Here is a 14378-nt window from a genome sequence, read left to right on the forward strand (position 1 = left end):
TAATTGTTAGCTCCCTTTTTCCCAATGTGAATAATATACGGCAGTTGGTTTGGTTATATAACTCAGACTTTCCTTATGTTAAACTATATTTTACTTTCTAGGGAAGAGAAGTTATTATTGCAGACTTTCTGGTGGAAAGTCTGTTGTTGTTGGTGGTCTGTTTATTTCCTTTACCTTTTTCATATTTGGTGGTCTTCGCAGTGCTGATAAATTTTCCATTCCATTTTGTTGGACATATTTTCCAGCACTAAATCTGAGAAGGGGTTTGTCTTTAACAGGCTGTTTTTAGAGTTGAGCATTACAGAATCCCCATCCAAGCAAGTAATGTTATCATGGACATTTATTTTATATTTTGCCAGAATTGGGGGGGGGGGAGAGGATTAACTGTGATTAGGTCAGTTATTTGGATAACTAGCTATTTGCATCTTTAAGCATGTTGGATGATTGTGGTATTTGAGGGAGGGGAGGGGAGGGGAGGAAAGAGGGGAGGGGAGGGGAAGAGAGAGGGGAGGGGAGGAGAGGAGAGGAAAGGGAGGGGAGGAGAGAAGAAGAGGGGAGGAGAGGGGAAGAGAGGGGAGGAGAGGAGAGAAAGGGAGGGGAGGAGAGGAGAGAGGGGAGGAGAGGAAAGGGAGAGGAAGAGGAAGAGAGGAGAAGAGAGGAGGGGAGGGGAGAGGGGAGGGGAGGAGAGGAAAAAGGGAGACGAGGAGAGAAAAGGAGGAGAGGGGAGGGGAGGGGAGGGGACGAGAGGAAACGGAGAGGAGAAGAGAAGAGGAGGGGAGGGGAGAAGAAAGGGGAGGAGAGGAGAGAAAAGGAGGGGAGGGGAGGGGAGGAGAGGAAAGGGAGAGGAGAAGAGGGGAGAGGGGAGGAGAGGAGAGTAAGGAGAGGAGAGGAAAGGGAGGGGAGGGGAGGAGAAGAGAGGAGAAGGGAGGAGAGGAGAAGAGAGGAGAGGAACAGAAAGGAAAGGAAAGGGAAAGGGTATGCGTAGATGGTTTATAAATTATACTGAATTTGATAGGATATGAAGATTTCACATAGCAAGTGATAAAGAATGTAATTGTTCCTGGACTGGAACAGAATAAAGCCAGTTTGAGGTCAATTTGTATGCAGCCACGATAGCCGTGAAAATGGCTATCATTGGGATAAAAAAACCATTTTTTAAAAAAATCACAAGATTTCAAAGGAAACTTGGGAGATGTTCCTGCAGACCGAACATTTCCTACATTGACCATTAGTCAATAAGTGATCATTCCAGATTTAATTCCACTTAGAATTCATTCACTCTTTTGACAGAATGAAGTTTCTAGCAGAGGGAAGTTTACATGGACGAGTATTTTGAAATGTTATAGGGAAGGAAAGGGGAAGAAAACATGTGTTTCTGACCTTCTGTGCAGAGGGATTTCCTGAACAGGCAATGGGAAGTGAGGATGAAGATTTTTCCAGAGTGCAGGAGAGCGAGAGACATAACTTTAGTCCTCCTGATGCCATCATAAATAAATGTTGGACAGGAGCAGTGCTTCCCTGCACCGGCCAAAATTCCTTGAGGCCCCCTTTTTAAAAACTTTTAAAGTTTAAAGGCATGATAAATGAGAACCTATAAGTGAAAGGTTACCAAAATAATCAGTTTATCACATCTGAAGCCAGATATGGATCGGCCTGAGTGAGGCCTGATCTGTTGCCATTGAAGTCAGTGCCACTTTTCTGTCTCATTTGCTAGACCCAACACAGCAGCCCACAATCAAGTTGTCATCTTTGTCCAAATAACTTCTAATGATGGGCTCCATCTTGAACCGAAGAGAGCAGTTGCTGCCTCGGTTGATGTGGACCAGGGGTCTCCAATCTTGGCCCTTTTAGGACTCGTGGACTTCAACTGCCAGAATTCCTCAGCCAGGCACGCCTGGCTAAGGAATTCTGGGAGTTGAAGTCCACAAGTCCCAAAAGGGCCAAGTTGGAAGACCTCTGATGTAGACCGGGGTGGAGATTAAAGGTCGGCTGAATGGCGTGGGTGTCACCTGTCAGCTGAGTTGTGTTTAAAGAAATGTCACCACACCCTGAGGTGACAAGATCTCATTTGTTGGAATGATGGTCTACCAGGGGTTTTTAGCCTTGGTGTGACCTTTCTACACAATGAAACAAAAGTGGAGATTTTTGGAAATCCTTTGGATGCTTTCTGAAGGGGGTCCATGTGATTGTGTGTGATATCTTTCCCACTTTTTCCCCTAATTGGTTTGGCTTCAATTTTATAGAGTTCTGCCAATATTAAAGTTATCATTATTTCTCCCCTTTTTTGACACCTAATCCAATTTTAGTGGTCATAAAAAGGTAAGGAGATTGGACCAGGCTGGTACATAGATGACAGGCTATAGGCAAGTTTAGGAAGTCAACAAGAACAAAACAAAATGGTATAACAGAATAACAGAGCTGCAAGGGACCTTGGAGGTCTTCTATCTAGTTCATCCCTCTGTTCAAGCAGAAAACCCTAAAAACCAATTCAGAGAAAAGGCTGTCCAATCTCTGGAGGCAAGCCATTTTACTGGTTAATTGTTCTCACTGTCAGGAAATGTCTCTCCATAGTTCTATGTTGGTTCTCTCCTTGATTAGTTTCCAAAAGCTATTGGCCTACAATTTATCTGTTGTTGAAAGCATCTTCAGAAAATTAAAATGGCCGCTGGCTTAATTGCACTTAAAAGACAGCTAAATTCTTGAAAATTGGTCTACCGGTTAATCTAGTTATTCCAGCTACATCATTTTGGGATGAATAGAATAGAATAGAGTTGGAAGGGACCTTGGAGGTCTTCTAGTCCAGCCCCACGTTCAGGCAGGAGAACCTATACCGTCTCAGACAACTGACTGTCCAGAAGCAGCCAATTCCATTTTGGGGTGGGGTGGGGGGAACAATAATCATGAGGATTATTCAGACACTTCCTACTCTGCTACTAGGCCTTTGGCTTGACATGAGACGGTTGTTTCCATTGTATTTTGGTAATATATGATCTACTGCCATAAATGGCTTCCCAATTCTATTGGGATTTATCTATGCTATGCTTCCTTGCATATTTATACCTTTAATTTATATAACAGAGAAAAAGTGGTACTATGGTAGACAGATAAAGCAATAGGGATGTCTTACATTTCAAGTCTCTCCTGATTCTCTTTTTTCCCCTTGTTGTCAGCTCAGACAAATGTTTTCTTAAGTTTCAATCAGGCTGAAGAGAAGTACAAAAGAGAGGAATAAAATGCTGAGCTACAGATATTCTCTTCTATTGGAGCTCATTCTTTCCTGATTCACTGCAGGTGAAGAGCTGCATTTTCAAATATTCCATCTGTAAAATGCACACACACACACACACAAAGGAAACAAGACTGTCCCAGTTGAGAGGAAGCCTACTTTATTTCCCATGTTGTTTTTTATTCTACTTGGGACTATTTGATTTTGTTTCACCTCTAACAAATCTGCAAGCATGCCAGCCGCACGAATCTATTTCAGGATTCTGTTGTCTCACTTGGTGAGATGGAATTGAACGTGTGACCCAAAAATCTGGAGAGTGCGATTGAAATCAATTTAAATACACTTTGTTCAATGTAGCTTTTTGATCTGAGTTATGAAAAGTGGGAAGTGAAATGCCACATATCTATTCTTGGAAGCAGATCCTTTTAGAAGAGAATAGAGTAGAAGAGAAGAGAAGAGAAGAGAAGAGAAGAGAAGAGAAGAGAAGAGAAGAGAAGAGAAGAGAAGAGAAGAGAAGAGAAGAGAAGAGAAAGGAATAGGAATAGGAATAGGAATAGGAATAGGGACCTTGGAGGTCTTCTAGTTCAGCCCGCTGCTCAAGCAGGAGACTCTATACCAGGCATGTCAAACTCGCGATGTCACGTGATGTCGCACGACGTATCGGAACTTTTTCCCTTTGCCAAAAATGGGATGGGCACGGTTTCTCCGTGATGCTCCGGCCTGCGGGCCGGCAGTTTGACACCCCTGCTCTATACCATTTGAGACAAATGGCTGTCCATTATTGTCACTTTGAATGTAAACTAATTGGCATACATTAAAATAAAAATTCATTGCATTCATTTCTAAGTTCTTTGGGATTTTTACTTGGAGATGTTTAAATCTTCAGTGCTGGGCTATCAATAATTCGGGTTTTTTCCCCCTCAAAAGGCCCTTGAAAGAAAGGCTGTGTTGTGGAAGGCTTACTACTGTACAAGCAAAAAGTATTTTTAAAAGCAAAGTTGGTCCGGTCTGTTTAAAACCGACAGGCAAAAGGCTTACGAAGGCATTGGTGACATTTTCAAAGCTGACTGAAAGCCTGACTCCTCTCTCTCTTTCTCTTTCTCTCTCTCTCCCTCTCTCCCTCTCTCTTTCTCTGTCTCTCTTTTTCTCTTTTTTGTTCCCTCTCTTTCCCCCCCTCTTTCTCTCTCTTTCTCTTTCTCTCTCTCTCTCCCTCTCTCTCCCTCCTCTCTCTCTTTCTCTCTCTCCCCCAATTTCTCTCTCCCTCTCTCTCGCTCTTTTTCCCTCCCCTCTCTCTCTCTCCCACCCTTTCTCTTCCCCCCTTTCTCTCTCCATCTTTCTTTTTCTCTCTCCCTCTCTCCCCCCTCTTTCTCTCCCCCTCTTTCTCTCTCTCCCTCTCTCTCTCTCCCTCTCTTTCTCTCTCTCTCCCTCTCTCTCCCCCTTTCTCTCTCTCTCTGTCTTTCTCTCCCTCTCTCTCTCCCTCCCTCTCCCTCCCTCCCCTCTCTCTTTCTCCCTCCCCTCTCTCTTTCTCCCTCCCCTCTCTCTTTCTCTCTCTCTCTCCCTCCCTCCCATGTGGCTGGCATTTGTTTTCTGTGAGGCTTGCCAAAGCGGTTTGGTGTCTTCCCGTGGAGTTTCCTTGAGGCGAAAGGCATTTACCATCCTCACAGAGTTTGCCAGGGACAAGCTCCTCCCCAAGGACATTTCAGATAACAGCCACTTCCACCGAAGGAGAGTTGGAAGATAAGGGGAAATGTTTCCCCCAAAGAGGAGGATTCTGTTTTGCTCACTGCAGAAGCCTGGAAGACACAGATTGGTTTCCCTACAGCCTGGCCAAGGCAGGACGGGGAAAAAAAAAGATATCATTGGAGGAATTTGGCCGAGCTTCCAGAAAAAAACCACAGATAGCCTCATAAATTTGTCCCTGATACTTTCAGAGATATTGATGCTTACTTGCTGGGTGTTCGTTAATAGCATGAATGAAAAATGTTGTGGAAAGAAAACAGTTTCATATTATATTTCTCTTCCAACGTTGTTGCTGTTGTTCTTTCTTCACAGTTTTTAAATACTTTTTGCAATGCCTCAGCCTAACACGTTTCTCCAAGCTGAGCGTGACAGAAGAGGGATGACAGGCACTCCTCGCTTAGTGACCATAATTGGGACCGGCCACTTGCTCATTAAGCCAAGCAGTCACCAAGTGAAGCTACGACTGTGCTTATGATCTTACTGCAGCTTTATTTTGCTCTGCACTTCTGCCAAATTAGGTTGATCTCCAAATTAGGTTTTCATCACCACGGTAACTGCAAGCGGTCGCTAAACAAAGCAGCTGCTAAATGAGGATACCTGTACTGTGATCTTTCGTGAAGAGGCCGTCAATCAAGATGGACAGCATGTGGATATTTGTCAATCTCCTTCCCTTATTAAAATCCCAGGCAAAAACATGGAATGGGATTACCGATAGGCCTCCATATTTGGCTGAGAGAGAGAGAGACTGTACCGTATTTCATTTATATTTGTTCCGAGGAAAAATAATATTCTTTGTTAATGCATCTCATGCACAATACTAAGGAACAAAGTGTACTGGTACATTCCAGATTTGAATATGTTCCCAGCATCATGAGGTATGAAACACCTGCAAAAATTCCAAAAAAACCACCTTCCAAAGTCAGAGTAATTTTCCCAAGCCTTGAAATAAGAGGAATTATTTCCAGCCAATAGAGCAGTGGTGGTGAACCTATGGTACGCATGCCAGAGGGGGCACTCAAAGCCCTCTCTGTGGGCACACGTGCCATCGTCCCAGTCCTGCCTCCCCACACGGCCCCCTCCTCACTAGCAGCCCCCCCGGAGGAAAGTCCCCTCCGAGCATGGCCCGCACGGAGCAGCGCACCAAGGACATGGCAGCCAGGCAACAGGGACAAGACTCTTCCCTCATGCCCTGTCATGCCCAGTTGATGCTGCAGGATGCGGGCGGAGAGCGTGGCTGCCATGGTGCTGCTGGGCCAACTGGGTGATCTGTGGCGGGCCGTGGAGGCAGTGGGCGGCTCTGCGGGCGGGCGGGGCAGGCGGCAGGGCAGGGGTGGTGTGTGGGGACAAAGCGGGCATGGTGGGGGGGCAGTTTTGGGGCACGCGGTCTCTAAAAGGTTCGCCATCACTGCTATAGAGATTCATATGCATACCTACAGATTGTGAAGCAATCAGCTTTTCTACAAAGTGGCTGTGAATAGGCTATTTATTTTTAAGATTTTGACAGAGGAAATGTGCTTGGCCATCCAATGGTCTCTGGTGCTCTCTGAGCTTTGTTGTTGTCTTGCATTTCACAGCCCAACTAGGTAACACCATGAGTGCTAGAAAGGAGCAGGCTTGGCTCTCTTTTTAACCTCACTCCTTTCTAGCACTGATGATGTTACCTCAGGGATCTTCAAACTTGGCCCTTTTATGATGTGTGGACTTCAACTCTCAGAATTCCTCAGCCAGCATGGCTCAGCTTGGAAACCTCTCCCTTTTCTCTCAGCATGGCTGGCTCAGGAACTCTAGGAGTTGAAGTCCACAAGTCATAAAGTGGCCTAGGCCTAGGCCAGGGGTAGGCAACCTTGGCTCTTTTATGATGTGTGGACTTCAACTCCCAGAATTCCTCAGCCAGCGTGCCTGGCTGAGGAATTCTGGGATTTGAAGTCCACACATCATAAAAGGGCCAAGTTTGAAGACCCCTGTGTTACCTGCTTGGATCATGAAAAGCCTGCAAAAAACAACCAAGTTCAGAGAGTACCAACGACCCCTCAATTCAACCCTGAGTTACAGATATTTTCTTCTGTTGGAACGCTATTTTGCCAAAAGAAATGCGGACCACTATTATTAGAGGTTAATTATTCATCACCTCTCCTTAGGTGTCATTTTTGCCAGCTATATTAGCTTTCCTAAGTAGTATCTACCAGAAAGGATGTGTTGCTAACTGGGAATTCTGGGAAATGAAGTCCAAACTGGGAAGACACCAGTTTAAGGCTGTATTAATTCTAGTATTCTAAAAGTCAAGAGAAAGAGGATTCTACCATTTAAAAAAATGTGTACATACCTCTTTAATAAGCTAATTTATCTTTTTTCCCCCTGCACAAAAACATCCAGATTATTGAAACCATAATCAGAAACTTTCCTCAACCGTTCCAATTGCTGTCTCATTTCCAGAATTGCAGTATTTTGTTTATAAGATAGTAGCCAAGCCAGAGTTAATAAGAAAAATTGCCAAATAAGATCTGAACTTTCTATCCGCTTTGTGAAATGATTATGTTGCACTGCTATTGAACCAATCACCACAAATAATAACAGTCATAAGGAAGCTGAATGTGACCATTAGTGCTTACCACAGAATATAATAAATGGAACATGAGAACCCTGCAGAAAAATAAATAGAATATCTTTGAAGTTAATTTTGATTACTGAAAGGGCAAGTATAACATGGAAATAATTTGTCATTTTACCTCTAGATTGCTAAAACCCAATTTAGGCTTAGAGCAATGAAGCTGGTTTCTTCAAAATGAAATTTTAAAGAGGGTCCATCCCTAACAAAACCCAAGAAAATCTACTCTACTCCAATGATCAATCTACCAATTAAGTTAGGAAATGTTCCCCATGAACACAGATGTATTTTAGAGCACTCTCAAATCATGTAAAAACATGACTGAATAAGCCATTTATGGAAGATTGCAGGACACTTTCCCCAACTCCTGAATCTGGGGGCCAGATGTCAAGAAGGAAAAAAAAGTGCCACTAGCTTTTGTAATCAATCAGTTCTTGTAAGCATTTCTATATCAAGACACCAAGGAACAAAATCAACTTCTGGTGCTGTCACTTTTCCATAGTCTTGCCTCCTGTAGCTTCTAGTCTAAGTGATTTTGAGAAAATACAATATCTCAATGCTGAATAATTGCGTGAGCAATGTTGAAGTCTAGCTGGCTTCAGCATGTAAGAGAGTAGAACAATTTCCCTGCCACTCCTCACAAAATGGAATGGTTCATTATTTTACTCATCGGTGGCTAAAATCTACTAGATTAGGGCACTCTGCGGAAGTTTTAATAAATTTAAAAATTGTCGGGCAGGCCGGTAGCAGTTTATCATCAACATTGTGCAGTAGAAGGAGTTCCTTGAAGAGGAAAAAGTTTGAAAACCTCTGTTTGGGTAGTTTCCCTATTTTCCAAACTTGTCATGTTTGGATTTTGCAACTGTGGTGAATGTTGATTTATATAACATGTCACAGTTTGCAAACTTTGAAATAAACAATTTTCCATTTGACATAATGTAACTTATTCGTGAATAAAGTATACCAGCTTCCAATTTTTGTTCCTTTCCACTATTTTATATGAATATTTGGAAATCAAAGTGCATTAAGACTGACTTACATAGAAGGAGGCACTAACCTATGAAGGAAATGTACTCGGCAGATTTACTTGCTTCTACAGATTGTTTGGTTTGCATTACATTGAAGTTTCCGAAGTATTTAATTTGCTGTCAACTTTATACAAAAGTTTTGCTTGGATAGAAATTCTGCGGTGATATTTTATGGTGGTTTAGTTATATATTATTTATACTAACAAAACATTCAGTTCATTTCTTTGGAAGGTAGCAGCATTTTAAAAATGACATTCTTTGACTTCAGTGTGCAATTTTGACATGATTCCTTTTGGGCACCCTTTTTCCAGATCTAGATTTAGGACTTTGAGATTATATGTTTTCTTTTCCATGTACATGTACTGTATAATAAATTGAAGTGCAAGGGGGAGAGGGAACTAACATGAAGCTAGAATAACATTCAATTTATTTCTGATTTGAACATAAAAATATGTCAGTAAAAAGTTAATAACCTAGATTTATTCATTGTTTTTAAAAAGCAGAGTAGAAAATAATTAAATGTTGCTTATGGAGCAGACCAAACACTGCCGCAAAAGTTATGAGAGACAAAGGGTAGAAAGATTGCATGTGTTAACACAACTCTAATAGGAATGGGAACTGGCCAGTTGTTATTATTACTACTATGGTGGGTTGCACAGATGTTTAGACTGGGTCTGGCATTTTGGCCACCTGTTGAGTCCTTCCCAAGAGTTAGGATTAGGGTTAGGATTGCTGTTGTTAAACCTGTACCAAATAAAAGCTGCCTTTTGCAATTGACTGAACTGCAAGTGATTTTGTCAAAGCCGATGGTGCTGAATTGGTGCTCCAGTTGTTTTTGGACAGTTCCAAAAATCTATTACTATTGGTCCTATCTTTGCTTTCTTTTGCCAGAGTTGTTCTACTTCTACTTGCTGGTCTTTGTATTTTGCGATTTTCTCTAGTCCTTTCTCTTTTATTTGGCTGTTTCCAGACACATCCACATCCACTACCTCAGGGGTCTTCAAACTTGGCCCTTTTGTGACTTGTGGACTTCAACTGCCAGAATTCCTCAGCCAGCATGGCTGGCTGAGGAATTCTGGGAGTTGAAGTCCACAAGTCACAAAAGGGCCAAGTTTGAAGACCCCTGCACTACCTGGTCCTTTTTGTCTTTTTTAAAAAAAATGATTATTTTTTTTTGCTGGAGTAGCAGTTGATTGTTGACTAGGTGAGTGACTCACAGCTCTTCGGCATTTCAAGATGAGGAAGTCTCCAGTCCCCCAATCATCTTTGTTGCTCTTCTCTGTACTCTTTCTAGAGTCTCGACATCTTTTTTACATCGTGGTGACCAAAACTGGATGCAGTGTTCCAGGTGTGGACTTACCAAGGCATTGTAAAGTGGTATTAGTACTTCACGTGATCTTGATTCTATCCCTCTGTTAATGCAGCCTAGCAGTGTGTTGGCTTTTTTGGCAGCTGCAGCACATTGCTGGCTTATATTTAAGTGATTGTCCTCTAGGACTCCGAGATCTCTTTCACAATTAATACTATTGAGCAAGGTACCACCTATACTATACCTGTGCATTTGGTTTTTCCTGCCTAAATGTAGAACCTTACTTTTTTCACCATTGAATTTCATTTTGTTAGATAGTCCCCAGTGTTCGAGTCTGTCCAGATCCTCCTGTATCTTAAGCCTATCTTCTGGAGTATTGGCTATTCCTGCCAGCTTGGTGTCATCTGCAAATTTGATGAGTTTCTTATCTATCCCCTCATCCAAATCATTGATATAGATGTTAAAGAGCACTGGGTTCAGAACAGAGCTCTGGGGCACCCCACTACACACTTCCTTCCATGTAGATGCAGTTCCATTCAGGACCACATGCTGAGTACGGCCTGTCAGCCAGCTACAAATCCATCTGGTGGTGATGCTATCTAACCCACATTTTTCTATCTTATCAAGTAGTAGGTTGTGATCTCCAAGGTCCCTCCCATCATCATCATCATCATCATCATTGTTGTTGTTGTTGTTGTTATGAACCTTTATTTAATGGAATGGTAGAACTAGTGAGAGATTGATAATTATTTCAACCGTAGCCTTAAATAAATAACAACCAATTAACACTAGGTATGTTTTTTTCTTCTTCCTGAAATTGTGTCAAGTAACCATTTCTTTAAAGAAAATGACTTATTTTATCGTTGGAAATTGTATTGGAAAGGAATCCCTCTTCAATTCAAGTAAATGTAAGTCCCAGAGAATGTGCAGGGCCAGTTTACTGTAAATCTGCGATCCAAAACAGACCTATTAAGGCAGAGGGGCCTTAATGGCCAAGTAAATGCAGGGCATCTGGCCACTGTTAAATAAGCGCAGGGCTTCCTTTTTCAGAGAGTTGTCAAGACAAACGGTTGATGCCATTAAATGCTCAAATTCCAGATATTTGCAAATTGAGGAAGGGGAGGGGGAGAGCAGGGCAAACATTCCAAACTCGGAAAATTTGAATTGCAAAGTTTACCTTAATGAGAATTCCAGGAGTTCGTCAAATATTTGGGGTGGAGGTCTCCGCTTTAAAAGGGTCCAGGTTTTTTTGAGCAGAGGCTCAAGAGCCACGCCTGGAAAATCATGAATTCCATCCTAATGAGGCCCTCCGGGGAAGGGCAGCCGGGCCCTTGTTGAGTCAGAGTCCTGGCTGAACTTTGAAAGTAGTCTGACTGTGCCCGGTGGCTTAGGTTTTCAGCCTTTGGTGATAAATTATAAGGAAAAATAGAAAACACTTTTTGGCAATATAGGTAAATCACCTGACTTGGTAAGGATATAATGACAGGGGGACATGATACTCACAGTGTTTTTCTGAGTGGGAACCAGGTCTATCAACTTAATCAACTGAAAAAGTTTTCAGAAGAACACCTAAACCATCTTTATTTTAGGTATTTTGTTTCTTAGATTGTTATCCCTTTTTCCATTGTGCAATCAATGAAGTGACGATATCTCCTTCCTGCATGTATCTTAAAGTGGATTTTCAAAAAGTGATAATGGAATGACAAGAGTTGGGAGGGGCCTTGGAGGTCTTCTAGTCCAACCCTCTGCTTAGGCAAGAAGCCCTGGCCTATACCATTTCAGACAAATGGTTGTCCAATCCCTTTTTAAAAGAGAAGATGTTCTTCTACAAGGCTGCTTGCAACATGGTTGGAGACCAGTAACAAAGAAAGGACTTCTTGGAGGGAAATGTATCCATGCAGGCTTTAATAGCATCTCTACGAATCTCGGAGAAAAACAGATATGAAAAGGAGAGAGAAATTAAGAAAAAAAAGTGTTAAATGTTAAGCATGTGGCTGGGGAATTCTGGGAGATGAAGTTAACACACCTTAAAGCTTTTCAAAGTGAACTGGCCTGTGAGAGAATCTGATTTTTCCCCCCCAACCAAGTACCATCCAGATGTATTGGAGTTCCATTTTCCACTATTCCTAGATAGTGTTGAATTTTGTTCAAAAGAACCATGGTTGTTGATTGCAGTCATGGTTATGGAGGGAAAGGGCATTTCGTAAGACAGATTCCTTGAAAAAACAGTGAGCTCTTATGCAACATAGTACAAAAATGCCAATAAGCCATTTTTTTTAATACACAAAAACATTGAATATTGTCAAATCTCACCAGATTTCGGTAAGCATGGGTGAGAACTAGTCATGTGAGATTTCTGAAATCTTATGAAATTTGGGGTTAGCTGCCTCTCACAACGTCTTATGGGAGAATACTGAAATCTAATGAAATGTGGTGCTGTTACAAAAATGTGGCCACAACCATGTCCATAGATATGAGAATAGAATAGAATAGAATAGAATAGAATAGAATAGAATAGAATAGAATAGAATAGAATAGAATAGAATAGAATAGAATAGAATAGAATAGAATAGAATAGAATAGACGTTGGAAAGAATAGAATAGAATAATATAGAATAGAATAGAATATACGTTGGAAAGAATAGAATAGAATAGATGTTGGAAATAATAGAATAGAGTAATATAGAATAGAATAGATGTTGAAAATAATAATAGAATAGAATAGAATAGAATAGAATAGAATAGAATAGAATAGAATAGAATAGAATAGAATAGAATAGAATAGAATAGAAACAGAATAGAAGAGTAGAGTAGGAACAGGAAAAGGAGAAGAGAAGAGAAGAGAAGAGAAGAGAAGAGAAGAGAAGAGAAGAGAAGAGAAGAGAAGAGAAGAGAAGAGAAGAGAATTCTTTATTGGCCAAGTGTGTTGGGACACACATGGTATCACCTTGTGATATATCTACACACACACACACACACACACACACACTTTTAAAAATGTAATTGGAGAGGAGACCATAGAATATTAATATAATTTGATTATTCCCTGCCAGTAAGAAGAAAATATGGTACCTGCTTAAGAGCTCATTTCCGCTTCTGGAGGGATAACACGGTATAAAATTTGATCTTTGCCTGTCCTGAGAACAAACAGGCCTGAATGAATGAATCGAACATATCAGCCGGCCTTGGCTGGCTGTCCGGCTGCTGTAGGTATAAAGGGACCCTTTGTGTTGTGTTCCATCCGAGCGATGTTTTGGAATAAATAGACAAAAGGAAATATACAGAAAATACACATCTCTCCAGCAAACCCAAGTCGCTGACAGGGAGGAGAAATTCATTTTGTAGCCAGATTCAGTGTGTGCTATGTGGATTCAATAGAATCTATTCTTTTGGTTCAGTTTTTCCTCTCTCTGTGCCAATAAGTGTCATTTCAGGTTTTTCTCATAGATGAGAAGTCCTGAACTGTCATGTGAGATTCCTGAAAACTTCTGAAATTTGGGTATGGCCACCTGAATTCTCACAAAGTCTTGTGGGGAAATACTGAAATCTCCTGCTGTGCGGTGTGTCACTAGTAGTCAAGTAGAATAACTCTTCACACACACACACACACACACACACCAAAAAAATCCTCTTTGAGTGTTTGTCTGAGTGTGTGAGTAATTGACAGTGGGTTGAAGATGGCGGAGGTGCTGATGGGCTCATGCAGAAGGTCTGAAAAGGTACTTTAATGTATCTGAAAGTGAATGCTCTTCTGAAGATCTGAGATCTTATTTTATGAGAATCCCAGATTGTGTGTAAAACTGTCGTCCTGGGAGGCATAGATGCCAACTTTTGGAAATCAGAGAGAGAGAGAGAGAGAGTAGGGAGGTTTCTAGGTGGACAAACCCATCCTGTTCAATCCTTTTGGGTTCATGAACGTTGCTAAATAATATCTAGAGAGAAAGACTGTTCCAGGGTTCAAAGCTCTTTATGAGTTCTCCTTCCAAGAAGCATGAATCTGAAAAAAAAAAAAAAGAATTTCTGATGAAGCCTGCAGGATGTCACATTGGGAGCTTGCTTGGAAAATACCAGCTGTTCGGGTCCTTCAGCCTCTCTATATCCATCATCAGTCCCTCTCATATCTCACTTTCTCCGACTTCCATGCTAATTGAGCAGAAAATAATCAAAACTCCTTAAGCTGTTTTCCATTTTTCACAATTCCCTAGCCTGTGTATCTGTTCTTCTGAAACGTGACATGTTTCTTGCTTAGATATACCTCAACAGATGCAGCTTTTTCACAGAAATTAATCCCACCCACCCCCACCCCCCCAAAAAAAAATAACTGCAACAATTCAAGGAGGCAAAAATCTTTCCCAAAATTTAAAGATTTGATTCTTAATTTAGTATTTGCCAAATTTTATATCCTCTGAAGAAGATCTACTTCTTCAGAGGATACACACACACACACACACACACACACACACACACACA

At 41.5% G+C, this 14378-nt stretch overlaps 1 protein-coding gene across 2 annotated transcripts in view; it reads left to right on the forward strand.

Annotated features, from left to right (window-relative positions):
- SEMA3D (semaphorin 3D) overlaps positions 1–14378 on the forward strand; it is a 135107-nt gene that overhangs the window by 24760 nt on the left and 95969 nt on the right. The gene's annotated exons all lie outside the window — the stretch shown is intronic.

The sequence above is a fragment of the Vipera ursinii genome (assembly GCF_947247035.1).
Source record: "Vipera ursinii genome assembly, chromosome: 6".
NCBI lineage: Eukaryota > Metazoa > Chordata > Lepidosauria > Squamata > Viperidae > Vipera > Vipera ursinii.